General features: G+C 39.7%; 1 protein-coding gene across 14 annotated transcripts in view; it reads right to left on the bottom strand.

Moving 5' to 3' along the window:
• The window catches only part of sash1a (SAM and SH3 domain containing 1a), a 167971-nt gene that overhangs the window by 62644 nt on the left and 91121 nt on the right, over positions 1–14206 (bottom strand). For 3 of the 14 annotated variants that reach the window (XM_078942730.1, XM_078942731.1, XM_078942732.1), the window contains exon 1: positions 8201–8417. The exons of the other annotated variants lie outside the window; for them this stretch is intronic. The gene's annotated coding sequence lies outside the window, so the exon portion shown is untranslated. Of the gene's footprint in view, positions 1–8200; positions 8418–14206 lie in introns of those variants that run through there. 14 annotated transcript variants of the gene reach the window in all.

Below are 14206 nucleotides of genomic sequence, written 5' to 3'. Positions count from 1 at the left end.
TTGAGCTACTAAAAAAAAGCTCCTCCCTGAATTTGTGTACATTGTTCTTTCCAGTGGTTTAGGAGCATGTTCTGCTCGTGAACAGGAGCTCTCATTATACCACAGTCACAACCTTTTGCTGTTCAACAATTTATTATTCCTACTCGTCTCACCTTTTCTAACAGCTTCTACTGAGTACATTTACAACTTTTTCTGTTCTTCTTAGATTTATTTGTCGTTTTAGAAGCATCTTTACCGACCGTCAGGTTTCTCAGCAGCTCCATCAAAACCACACTCTGGCTCCTCTGAGAGTTTGAGAGCATGTTTAGTTTCAGTCTGTCTGTCTGTCTTGTTGGCTGTCTAAGAGACTGAACCACACAACAGACAAACATAATGCAAGCTCAGCGCAACAACCGCAGGCCCCACTTTTACTGGAACCCCCCCCCCCCTCCCTCTCCACTTGGGCCCAGAGGATCCTGCTTACTCTGACAAATTATGAACTTAGTGGCAAAGTGAAGCTGCAGAAACACAAAACAAATTCATCAAAACATGGATTCAACCAGAAATCTACAACATAGTTAATTCAGGGACATCTTGATGATTTCCACCAAAATTTGACCAATCGCTTGAGGTTGCTGCTTCTGCCTCTTTCAACCTTAAAAATGGGCGGTTGGGGAGTCCCTTTTTCCAATTCTCTTGCTCTCTTTGACCTTCACCGACTCTATTGTCATGTCATTCCAAATTGCATCACACAACATGGTAAGCCCATGTGACCAGACTAAAACAGAACAAGTCTGTGATCATTAGCCTTCCTCGAACGTTCCTCTTGGTTTGGGTTAAAGCCCGCCAGGACTCCAGAGACGAAATGCTCGGCCCAATGACCTTCTGGAAGAGTGGAGCTTTGCTGGAGCCAAGACAGCTCAGCTAGACCTGAGGGAGTGTTACAGTTAATAGGTTCACTGAGACTGAAAGAACATGCAGGGAAGCAGCATTTGGGCTACAGATGGTTCTGTCTCAGGTCAAAACACATTCTTTATAAAGAAAGCATGTTGTCATCTGAAGATTTTAGTGACCAGTGATAGTGGGTGCTGAAAATATAAAAAAATGAGAGTTTTTTTAATGCAAACTTCAAAGATTACTATTAATGCAGCTCAATGTGATTGTATTTCTTTAGAAACTCAGATCATGTTGAATTTATATATAGAGAAAAATGTCAACTATTAGTTTTAGAACATGCATAAATACAGTAAAAATGTCAAATGTCAGGTCTAGTTTACCTTATTTACACCGGCAAAGAAACTTATTGCCAAATGTAAACATAAAAAAACTCTTGAAACTCCTAAAATAAATAAATTCAATTGTAAATCTGCATTAAGATTTGGTTTGCTACACTATAATAAAATGAAGAAACGAGTAACAATAATGGAGTTCTTGATCGTAATGTTGGTTTAGGAGTAAAATAATATTGCACAGAAAAAATGTTTTTCTTTAGCAAAAATTCTCATCATCATTCTGTGTCAAGGTCTGCTAGAAACAGATGCAGCCCAAAGACAGGCTGCTACAGATGATTAAAAAAAGAGAGAAAAAAACAGCACACATGGTGTGTAGAGCACAGACCTGCTATTTCATCCCCTTTTTATTCTGTCTGCAGTGAACACTGAACGTAGGAGGAGATGGCATAGGGTTGGCCAAGTTTAGATTTTGTCTGACAACTGAAGTCATAACGATAGCTGAACATGTGATCTGGGGTGTTTTAAACATGCTCACAAATGTTTGGAGCTACAAAACCACAGGGATGCGGGGGAATTTGTACAGCAGCTGCTGCTGGGTCACAGTTATGACGCAATCATAATATACAGAAAAGTAGAAAAACATTTGCCATGGCCAGTTAGTCGACCTGGTGGGAGGTTAAAAGTGGGGAAGTGCATGGATCTGTTGGGCAGTGTGGGACAGAGTGGAGGTTCTACAATTGGAGTAACAGCTCCCCCTGGGGCAGAGGGCCGATAGTACACAAGACCTGCCCGGGTCAAGAAATGGGAACTTCATTATTTTAGCTTAGAAAACCATACAACTATATGTCCTTTGACGCGTTAATTTCAAGTATGCACAATTTGCACATTACTGCAGCTGCTGGCTGAAAAACTAAAGGAATTTTTTTTTTTTAATAGTAATGAAAATGAACAAAACTCACATTTAAACTCTATATCATCTTTGCATCTCATTTAAGGCATATTTCACCATCTGTGTCATATTTCTGAACTTTCAAACAGAAAATTTGGCACCAACATCTCCACTGATTGCAGCTTGGATGCTTGCAACAAATAAAAGTTGCCGCTGAGTCCCTGTGGATTCCTCAGTTCAGCTCGGTTCATGCGAATCAGTGTGAGCTCATGGCACATAAAAGCTCTTTGTGCTGCACGGCAAGACATAGAAACCTAATTGACAAAACAAGCTTCAATTATGAAAAGGAAAGTGGATTTGGATCACTTTTTGCCTCCTTTTGCTCTGAATTCTTTCAGCCCCACATGTGAGGCGGTTGCAACTTTCTTGTCTGCGTGTCGGAGGTTGTCATCATGATTTGTGAAGCCTGTGAAGGATCAGATTTGCAGGGTTTCAGGGGTGGAGGGGCGGGGTCAAACTCAGAAATGTGGGGTGTGAGAACGACCTGAAGGCAAACGCTGGCTGCAGCTGATACTACCCCTATGGGACCCCCAGCCCCACCACCACCACTACTGAGGTCATCCCATGTGCTCCGACACTCGTACATCACTGCTGACATCACCACTGTTCTTTGCCAAGCCGTTGCTACGGGCAACACAAACAGGAAAAAGCACAAGCGTCTGCATGCTCATTGATAATTAAGACCATCAAAGTCTGTAACTGTTTTGGTAAATGCAAACTGACAATAAATAAATAAATAATCTTTAATAGGATCATTGCTTTGAGCTGCAATTATTTTTAGCGTTATCAGCTTTTTTACTTAATTCCTCAGCTACACATAAAAAAGCGGAAACGTTTTTGCCTGCAGAAAATTAGCAGGTCATTCATAAAGTGAGGTTTTGCCTCACTTATAAGTGTGTGCTGAATTTACACCACAGACGCTACCTCCTGGCTACGTCAGTGCATGGAATTCTGGGAAGTGAGGTGGCAGTGCCAGCCGTAATCAGAGCTCCTTGTGCCCACACAAAGCCCAACAAGACTCACCGTGGAGGAGTGAAAGTAAGGAAATGTGCAGCTTTTAAGGATTCAGGACGTTGCATCCACACACATTACGTAAAAACCTAATTTAGCAATCAAGACAAGAATTATCTCACATTAATACATCTGTATGCACAATTTCGTAAATGCATTCAAACTCACATCTGGTTGGTTGATGAATTACAGTAAATATTGTGGAATGGCACTGATGATGGACAAAACAAAATGAGAACGAGCCAAGACAGATGCAACACATGTAGATGTTATACTAAGGATGTCATCATAAAACAATTCTATAGAAAAAGCAACTGACGATGTGGAAAAAAATCATTTATTTTGGTGTTTTTTGACATGTTCTTATGGCATTTTTCTAATGATGCAAAAAATTTTTACCCTTAAATTGCATTTCTGAGTATTTATTTATTTAAATAAAAAAATACAGCTGGAAAAGGATCACATCTGTGATGTAGAAAATACGCTGGGCGAGCTACAAGCTCCTAGCTCTGCTCCATTCTGATGCATCCTTTTGCAGACAACTGGAACTGTGTTCGTCTTTGTTCTTCTCGTCTGACCAAGCATCTGGCTTTAAAACTGTATAGCGGGATAGCTCCAACATTTTTTTTGCACCAGTAATATTAGGTCAGGGAGTAAGGGGCTGAAGAGTGTGTAAATAGGTGACGGGAAGTGGGGGGCTTACCTTGTGCCAACGCTCCCACCCACAACTCAGAGACAAATTTCTAATATACTAAATTCAGTTACTATGTCCTAGAAAATGACAGATTTTTTATTTATTTATTTTGGCTAAAAACAACATATTCCTAATTAAAAGACCACTAGGAACACTTTAAAAAATACATCATAATATAATCAGAGTGGGTCTCTAAAATTTTAATCTCCAGAAGAGAGACAACAATTTTGATATGTACTTGATTTATGTTTTTGTGTGATTTTTCCATTTATGAATCAGAAAGCAGAAAACTGAGCATATACCCCACAATCCCTTCGTTCCTGCTCCCCCTGTTTTAATCAAACATGCATGTGAGATATTCCACAAAGAGTCAATTTAAGCAAATCATCCTTTAAGCTAAAAATCAATACATTTTAGAGCAGCCATCAAACGTATTGAGTTTGCTCTTCCATTACAGTTCAAATTCCACAGAATGTTCATGCAGTATGTGAATGGAGGCCATAAATATAAAATCAGAGAGAAGAGGATGAGAGGCTAATGAGGTAGTGTCAAGAATGAAGAGTGGTTAGATGAACAAGAGAAAGACAAAAGTCAGAAAAACCTGTTTGGAGGCTCTGTATGTGAATACAGTACAGCTAACAAAGCTCCGATAACAAGCCCTCTGGGCATGAAGTCTCCACAAAATAAATTTAATAGAGGCGTGCAACATGACCTACTCTGACCAATCCAGATAAATAAATGTGGATCAGCTGAATAAAAAAAAATCAACAAATTAATCAATTCAGCTAATATCAACATAATTTTTTTTTAACGTTTTATTTTTATTTTATATAGAAAACAGAAAGCCCCATCTGCAGCCTCAAGCTGTTTCTGACTCCAGTGGAAATGAGAACATGCAGATTCACTTTTCATTTGGCACCCTTTTGTTCTAACTTAATGCATGCATTTTTATTGTGAAACAATCTTAAGATTTGTACTTGCTGCTCAGATTGTCTCATTTATGAGTTTTGTTTTGGATTTTTGCATTCTGCTGTCCCCGGGTTCCCCTGTTGGGTTGCTCTAATCAGTCAGACATTGTCTAGCTGTGACTGACAGATTCATTGTGGTTCACAATGCACTGACACAGCCGTTTGGTGAATGTTATCGCTGTGACCGAAACAATCCAGAGCTTTGAGAGGCGGATGCTTGATTGGTCTCTGTTCTGATTTGATGGCTGGCACGAAAACAGTACAGAACTGTAGATTACTTAACGTTCTGAATGAAATTATCGCATTGGTTGCAGTTTTCAATCTGCTTATTGACTTTATGATGTGGCATGATAGCAGAATATTACAACTAACATTGCTTCCTGTTGAGTTGTTTTTTGAGAAAATACAGAAAAAGAAGGTAAAACTGCTGATGTCAAAAAGCAACACTAATGCTTCAGCTCAGACTGTAAAAGGCTCTCAAAGCAGTGACCTCAGTCACACTTCTACCATCTGGACGGCAGTTTCATCTCACAAAGCTGCTCACAGCCAGACATAAACTCTGAGGAGAGCAGCGTTACGGGCAGACACAGTGCCAGCTGAACACAAACTATTGCAGTCTGTGGAAGAACTGAACGCCTGTCATTTATCTCCATCATCGATGCTCACAGCTTAACCCTATGTACCAGCTCATATTATTTCTGATACGTGCATTTCTCAGACCCTTATCTCATTCGCATGCCTCATCTCATAGCCTTCCTTAAAGATCCATTGGATAAAACTTGGCTTCATAAAATTGCAAAATAAATCTTCTGGCAGGTAAAGCTTCACTTATTTTTCAAATGATATGGTGCGAATAACTCATCTATGTTTATTCAACGACTACTTGCTGTACTGGAAAAATAGAACATTTGATGATTAATTCTTTATAAGTTATGTTAAAAATGTGTGGATCAAATTTGAGACTGTGGGTAACAAAGGTGCTTTTTTTCTTAATTTTGTATCTTAATTGATACCAACCCAAACCAAGACAAATCGCTACTGCGACTGCATTGCCTTGGGGAGACACACAATGTTAATTATGACACAAAATTAACATTTTTGATAATGTATTTTTCTAAATGCACAGTTTGGTTAAGCAAGCAGGTAAAGTGCTAATATCATTGTGAACCAAAAAAACTTAACAAATCACCCGATGTATCATAACTGATACTATGTCTCTTAAAAAAATGATTTTCCTTTTTTTAAATTTTCCCCATCAAAGGGTTTAAAAACATCTTAATTAAAAAAAATAGAAATTTCTGTCAGTTTTTTGATAAAGTGGGCTTTAAAGGATTAAACTACATATAGATTTAATACTGTGATTCCCGTTTGAGTGTTTGGCCCCACCCATTATGATCAGGCACAATTAAAAAAGTGGCAGGTCGGTGTAGCTGGATTATATTTTTCTTCTTTTTTTGGTTGAGTGTGTCATCATGGTTCAAGTGAGCCACAGAGTCAAACTTTGGGCCAATAAGCTGGAAAGTAGCAGAGCAAAGAGACTGACGGAGAACAGGACAAAGTTTGACAGCTTTGGCCTTGTTGAGAAATTCCCATTGAAAAGTTGTCACATGTTGAGGCCAGCGCTGTCCGTGGAGCGCCAGCACTCTCCGGACTGTGCTGTCTTCTGTCAACTCTTCACATTTATAACCAACTTCTAATTCACTTGGATGTGTGTTAAGAAAACTCTTTTTTCATATTTACCCATAGTCTGTAAAAACAATGGACAAATCGAGGTGGGATGTCATTCATCGACTAGTTTCAGCATGGCGGCGCCCATATCAGGAAGCAATGGTCTTCCTATTTGGGAAAGCTATTTTTACACTGGGTGTTTATACACATTTACACACATTCTTAAATGTGCCTTTAGCATATGGCGTTCACAACAGACAATCAGGAAGGTGCTTCGTCTTAATTCTACTGTTTACTATCTACAGTCGGAAGGGGCTTGGTGTAAAATGTCAAAGTGGCACAAATCTTGTTCTAGGATTTTTCTTTCACAGCTCTAGTCCAATATATGAAAGACTTACAAATGGCAATTATTATTTTTTCCCTCATGATCAATTTTCAAACAGCTGGTACTTCAGTAATTTAAAGGGACGCCGTCCATACGTCACAACCACAGTCCCTGACTGGTCAAAGTTCAACCTAGTTAAACTTTCAACACATGTTCAATGGCATCCGTTTTGTACGTAGAATCCAAAACCGTTCTTAAAAGCTTGTGTAGCCACATGTGAACACAGAGGTTTAAACACAGTAGTCTGAAATACGCATTTACGTTTGTTTCAATTGACATTTTTTTCGGAAGAGGTCACTTAAACGCAAGTTGTCGAGGGTGGCGAGAACGTAGCCTCATACTAAAATGTCCATAAATGTAAGCTACATCATTTATTGCTCAAGAACATATATGCAGAGTGTGTTTGTGTAGTGTTTCCTCTTTTTAATCGCACACTGACAATGACATTGTGAGTTTGTTCTTCCTACACAGCAAGAAAGTCCATCAAGAGATGTTTGGAAGGGGAAAACTCCCCCCACCGATTTCCTTCTCCTTTCTGTTCAAGTCCCCATCCACACCTCCCTCTGCACTCTTGTGCCTTGTCAGCTGGTGGGGAGATCCAGATGTGAACTCAACAAAGGAGGTGAGACCGAGAGAAGGATAGAAAAAGGGAAAGAAATCCACATCCTTTGGGTGACAGACCTCATTGTCCGAGTACTTCTGGACTTTATGACACACATAAACATTTATGTGCAGCAAACAATGGAGTCCCTCTACATGACAAGGTCCTATTGTGAATGCATGTGTGTGTTTGGATGTGTGTGCATGTGAAGACTAAGCAAATGGTCAGTTGGGGGGGGGGGGGGGGGGGGTAGTACTGTGTGGTACTTGCAGGGAGTATCATTGAGAAATAGCTGCGTCACAGAATCCTCCTTTATCGTTTATTTGTTCTTCATCAATTTTCCGCTTTCACAAATTCGACTCTTATATGCAACAAAATGGAAAAGTAGTGACAAATTGTCTAGAATTACTCAGGAGTACACAATGGCTAACACATGTCCAATAGACTACACACCCTCAAACTGCATGGAGCCTCATGAAGTAGGTTAATAGAGTGAGTCAGCAAAAAGGGAGCTATTCAGTGAAAAACAAGATGTGAGACGGACTCCCAACTAAAGCAGATCTTTCACCAACTTTCCCTACAAAATAAACCAAAACAAAAGATTTTTTTAAATATTTTCTCTGAGAGAACGTTTCATTCAAAAACTAAAAGATCATTTCAAGAACAGAGTTCATCTCTTTCTACACAAAGCAAAGGAGAAAGTCAGTACTCACCGATAACTTCTATCCGAGTCAGTTTTACAGAGACTAACTGTTGGTGAACAGGAGCAACAAGTGCTGTACAGTGGAGAACAATGCGTGTCTGCCTGAGCGCAGCAAAGCGTAAGCGGAGCAGAGACGGAGGGAGGGCCAGTCAGCAGGCTGCGGCGCACATGGGAGGTGGAGAGGAAAAGGGGGGATTGTCCAACTCACATTTGGCCAATTCAGAGAGAGTTCTGGTCTTTGGCTCTCCATGTCTTGGTCTTTCCCCCCTGCTAACCAAAAAATGCCTCAAGAAATATCAAATTTCTCATCTATTTTAAGTTCTCTTCTGTTTGCTCTTATCTTTCCACAGCCTCCTTTTCTTCTTGCTGCTTTTTCACAGTGTCTCTTTGTTGTCTCTGCTGTGAACAGGCTGGTAAACTTCTGAAACTGAGCGATCCCATAGGAGCGACAAGGACGAGACACACCTATGCTCATTTAAGTAGGGCAAAAGTACAAAAAAAACCAACCTCTCGATATGTTGGTTCTTGTGTGCACACAAAGAAAATGACCAAGCTGGCCTCAAAACGGAGGGTTTGCTCTCTGTAATGGTCATACATGCAATTATAGAAACGGAGCAGAAAATTACCAGGCCGCTCAGGTTTTCGATTCTGCTCTCTCTGTTCTATTCACTCATTTTTTACTTTCCGGTCTTTTCAGTCAAAAATCCTGATTCAAACGTGGCTCAGATGCACCAAAAGAAAGGGGAAACAGGCAAAAATAGTCTTAGAGAAGAGAGTAACCTGATCCAGCTAAAAGCAACAATCAGTTGATTGAGTCACTCAGCACTGTGGTTTGGGTTTTTTCCATGTTAGTCCAAGAGATGGGGAAAGCTACCAGAGGAGAAGTAAGGGGAAGAAAAACAGATGAGAAATGCTGCTCCTTATGAAGACTCCTTGAGGTCATGGGAGAGGAGAACAGAGAAATGGGGATAGAAAAAGAGGACTGGGTTGGAGAAGGACCAAAGCAACGAGGTAGCATCACCTGAAGTATCACTTCCAGGATTTGGCTTGTCAGAGCACTTCTTTCTGATGCTACGTTCACCAGTTTGAAGAGGCTTGGTGCGAAATGTCAAAGCAGTGCAAATCTTGTGAATCTTGCTTCAGGCTTTTTCTTTCACAGCTCTAGTACAATACAACAATTCTTGGTCTCATAGTTCCGGCAGGGCACAAAAAGAAATTATTAATCCCTCCTCCATGATCAATGTTCAACTGGTTGGCAGTTCCGTGAATCAAAAGGGGCATCATCCATACGCCACTACAACCTTTGAGTCCCTAATTGGTCAAAGTTTGAATTTGTTTAACACAATGGCTTAGAGTTTTGAACATAGACCCCGAAAATGGTCTTAAAAATGTACATATCTACACATGAATGCTAGATTTTTAAAGCCTGATGCACATTCAAGTTTCTTTACATAGATTTTTCATATAAAGTGGTCACTTGAACATGCTTTGCCTAGGGCGGTGTGAACATAGCTTGAGCATTCCAACCAGCGGTAGCATGCACCAGTTTTGTAAGGATGGGAAGTGATGGTGAGGCCATCAGAAAACAGACTTTAACATCATGCAAAGACAGAGAAAACTTATTATTTACTTAAAAAAAACACAATTCTGCATGAAATTAAACTACAGAGTTTCTGTTTGCTTGTAAGACAAGCATGATGTTCTGCAGGATTCAGAGCAGTTTTGCATTATACAAATAGGACAACTCCACCAAAGTCAGTCTCGTCAATGCTGACCAAACTGTTTGTCCCTTGCGTAGAGAACAGCAGACCTGCATCTGTTTAGACCTGCCATCCCAACATAGTGAGAGAAACATATCTGAAAGCTTTGTGTAAACACACTAAGTGGGGAAATTTCAAAGATTCCGGAAAAAGAATCTCAATGATGTGCCATGTGACCAAAATGCATAAACAGGAAGTTTTAGAAGTTGATATACACTCACAGATGAAAAAAAAGATGGAAATGCAGTCAAAAATCTTTGTTTAAGTGGGTTAGACAGCACAATTCCTGTGTATAAAAGACTTATTATGCAACTTGTGGGGAAAATAAAGGAACCTAGTTACACTGTGTTGTATTAAAACTCCACAGCCATGGTTAAGTTCAATAAAAGTCATGGACGACAGAAGTTTGGCATGCACAGGAACATCAAAGAGGACATTTAAATATAAATTCTGAAGTGCTGCCGGAGGCTTTTGAAGGACTCCTTCCTGTTGGCTTATCTACTTCTTGTAAGAGTTTTACTCCTAGGTGCTCTCAAACATAGTAAAACACACCTGACTTCAAAAAACTTCAATCAAACCTGCATTGACTCTTACTTGACACTTTCACACTGAGCTGTTTAAACCACACTAGAGTTTGGTTTCTCAGACAGCCGACTTTACCCCATTTTCCACTTGGGTGTTATTGTAAAAAAGCAAACATGGTTAACGTGGCAAACGTGTAGAGATATCAGACTATATATTTTTTATATATTACTTACAGGAGTTAGCATAGTCACAGTATTTTTTGTTTTAGCTATATCAGTCTTCGAAGTTACAGGTGTTAACACGCTAATGCAGCTAATGTGCAACATGTCACAAACAAACTTAATACACCCTATTGTTGCACGAATGTGTTCAAAAACATACCATTAACTTACCAAATGGTATTTGAATGGTGTTTGGGTTAGGTCACCTGACTTGCAAGTCAACCAAGAAAACTCCAATTCACCTGAGAATAAGGGATGCAAACTAACAAAAAGAAAATGCCAATAGGGTAATGAAACAAACAGGAAAAAATAAAATAAATGAATCACTCTGCCTAAGGAAATAGCTGTTACAACTGCATATTTTTTCTGTAAGGTTTAGCCCACCCTAAGTTGTTCTTTGTTCTCGAAAGTGCAGTGTGAAAGCAAATAACCTTTTTTTTCGCAACTGCATACTAAATCAAAGCTGGACGGTAGTACATTGGTTAGTGCTCTCGCTTCACATTCCAAATAGGCTCATAGAAAATTCTATATTTTCCCCAGATGTGTCTGTAAAAGTGTCTTAAACAAACTACCTGTCCACTGTTGATCAACAATAGCTAAAATAAGCTCCAGCAGCCCCTCCACCCCAAAAGGGATCAAGTGGGTTAAGAAAATGGATAGATGGCTTTCCAATCAGAGAAACAGCTGCACAATCCTAGTGTGCAAACACCTTTAATCGAATTTCACCAATTCTTGAAAGATGCTCTGACTCTAATGAAGTGTTCAGAGGACATGCTTTAGTCCTTACAAGGACAACAAGTCCCACGGGATGAAACGAGACAAACAGATTTCCGCTTTCAAGAGCAATATCAATGTCATAGATACACACACCAGGTCAGAAAAAAGGGAGAAAATAATTATCTAAACTCCTCAAAATCAATTAACAAAATCTAAATAGGCCATTTAATTACTTTCAGTGCCATCCTTGTTCTCCTGAGGCAAACAATCAACCAGCAGACAAGAATTAGCTTTGAATCAGAAGGCTTACTGCAGGCCTGATCGCACACAAGATAAGGTGCTGATGAAGGCGGAGGGAGGGGGTGTTACCCCCTTACTTTTTCCATGCTCAAACGTGAATCAATACAACCCTTAAATCTTACTACAATTTCACTGAAAGCAGTATTCTATAGAAAATTGGAGTTCATAAATCCCCTTTGGCGTTTTTTTTTTTTTAGACACGTTTCACACATACAAAAGAAGAAACGTCTAACCATCTGCTCGACAAGGCTGGGCAATACATCTATACATCTTTAAACGCACCCACAAACAAAACACCATCAATATGAGGATATTTTTATACACAAATTGGGAGAAAACATATCAGACCAAATACCAATGCACCTGCAGCCATTTTTTTTCTTACAGCATCACAGTTTTTTTTTTGATCACTCCACCGTTCCTCACAAAATTTAAAAGAATTCATGAATTTTAAACTGGTGGCAGTTAAGCAATTTAGCAGCAACATCACATTTTCTGCAATTTATATGCAAATGTAAGACAAGGGTTGGTGCAAAGTACCAAAGAGGAATTTGCACAAACTTATTATCTTAAATGACCTGCAACACTTATATATAGACTAGAGGCAATGATCTATCAATCGCCCAACCAACACAAATTGAATTAAAAGACTGCTTACCAAACATTTTATGACTTTTGTCGTCATGCGTTTCAGTGTTAGCGGTTGATCTCAAAGGTAACCTCATTGACCCCTTTGACTGGGGTGGGTGTGAGTCAGCCACAAGATGGCAGTAAAGTTCTGGGCTCCATTGCACATAAACACACATGCACACACACAAAAACTACACTGGCAGCCATGCCAGAACAGGGAGTGAACATGATGAAAGACCACAGAAGAAAGCAGACAAGCAGACTCAGCCGCGAAGCACGTACAAGTGAGGTTTAGGGCTGAAGAGAGTCCAAAACATTCCTAAAAAACTATATTCCCCCACACCACAATGTTCACATCTACAGCTTGGTAGCTGACAGGCGAGCTCTAAAGCAGGGGTTATTTCTTTTCTCCTGTCAAGCCACTAAATCAGACCTCTGCTTGTGGAGATGGGCTCTCTGTGAGTGGCACCAGCAAACTTGGCTGTAAAAATAAGTGAGCAACCATTCTGTATTCCATATTAATGTCAGGGCTGAAGGCTATGCGGGGGTCGCTGTGTGCTGATGAAGAGAGACAGGCGAGCTGGAAAAAGCAAAACTTCCATTAGATTTAGCCTGGAGGGTCAAGAAGTCACGGTGCCTGGGTCCACCATGTCAAGCTTCACAGAACTTTTTTCCTCCCCTTTACTCCGGCTGGAGGGTGGCAGCCCCACCAGAAGGTCACGCCGTTTGTGGGTTTGAGCGTAACGTCAGCTGTTTCTGGCTGATATTATTCCTTCCACCCCGTGTTGGCTTGTATTTCATACTTGAATGCTTTGAGAGCAGAAGAACATTAATAGCTTTAATAGATTTACATTTTAATGTTGGCTAAATTTAGCTTTTTTTTTTTTTCATTCTAAAGTAGCTCAGTTACTGAAAAGTGCTTTCTATGTAGGAAAGCTTAATTTTTCTTGCATTTGGCACACAATGGCAACTCATAGGAATTCAAAAAACATCATTTAGATTTTTGCATCTATTAATCTTTTCTAAGACATTGCTATTGACAAATTTTTAAAGCTCATGGTGATCTGAAGATAGATAGCCCCTAAGAGATTTACCATTCAGTAAAAACCTACAGGGAGGGTTAGATGTTTTTTATCTAAAAGTAAAAAAGATTAATCTAACTGGCTGGGAGCTGAACGTTTTGTGATAATACTATTGGCGGATTCTGCTTTTACACTAGTAAACAAACACTTTCAGTTCATTTTAAAAATGTATCTGTGCCATATGAGGAGTGTTTTGTAACTTTGAGATGATACAGACCTAAAAGTCTCAGATGTGACTCTCATGAAAATCATGTTTTTGGTGTTTTTAAAATGTTTTGTAGCATTTTTCTGTTGATGGAGGACATATATAAAGAACATTCAGCTTAAAATTGCATTTGTGAGGATTTCTTTATTCACGTTGATGTAAATCAGAAAACGGACAAAAAGAAATTCCGATGGATAAAGAGCTTACTTGTGACATAGAAAATACTCTGGTTAGGCCACAAGCTCCCTGCTCCGCTCCATTCTGATGCATCTTCACTTGCTGTTGGTCTTCATTCTCTTCAATCTCCTCGTCTGAGGTGATATCTGGCTAAAAAGTGTACCTCGGAGTAGCTCCAATATTGCTCGCCATTTTTTGTTGCCCCGGTAATGTTAAGTCAAAGGCGTGACGGGTTATGAGCTGGCGGGAGAGCATGTAAACAGAGAGCTCTCAGTTGTGGAATACATCGGTCTAAATTAGGGTTCATTCTCTTCATTTGTTCACTTAGATGTCATCTATTTAATACAAATACATTTTGAGTCTATTATGTCAATTTTGTCTTTTGCTTTATTAAGTTCC

This window comes from Oryzias latipes, chromosome 24 (assembly GCF_053564925.1).
Source record: "Oryzias latipes strain Hd-rR chromosome 24, Olatipes_Hd-rR_3.1".
Classification (NCBI taxonomy): domain Eukaryota; kingdom Metazoa; phylum Chordata; class Actinopteri; order Beloniformes; family Adrianichthyidae; genus Oryzias; species Oryzias latipes.
This window is presented reverse-complemented; position numbering and strand designations above follow the sequence as displayed.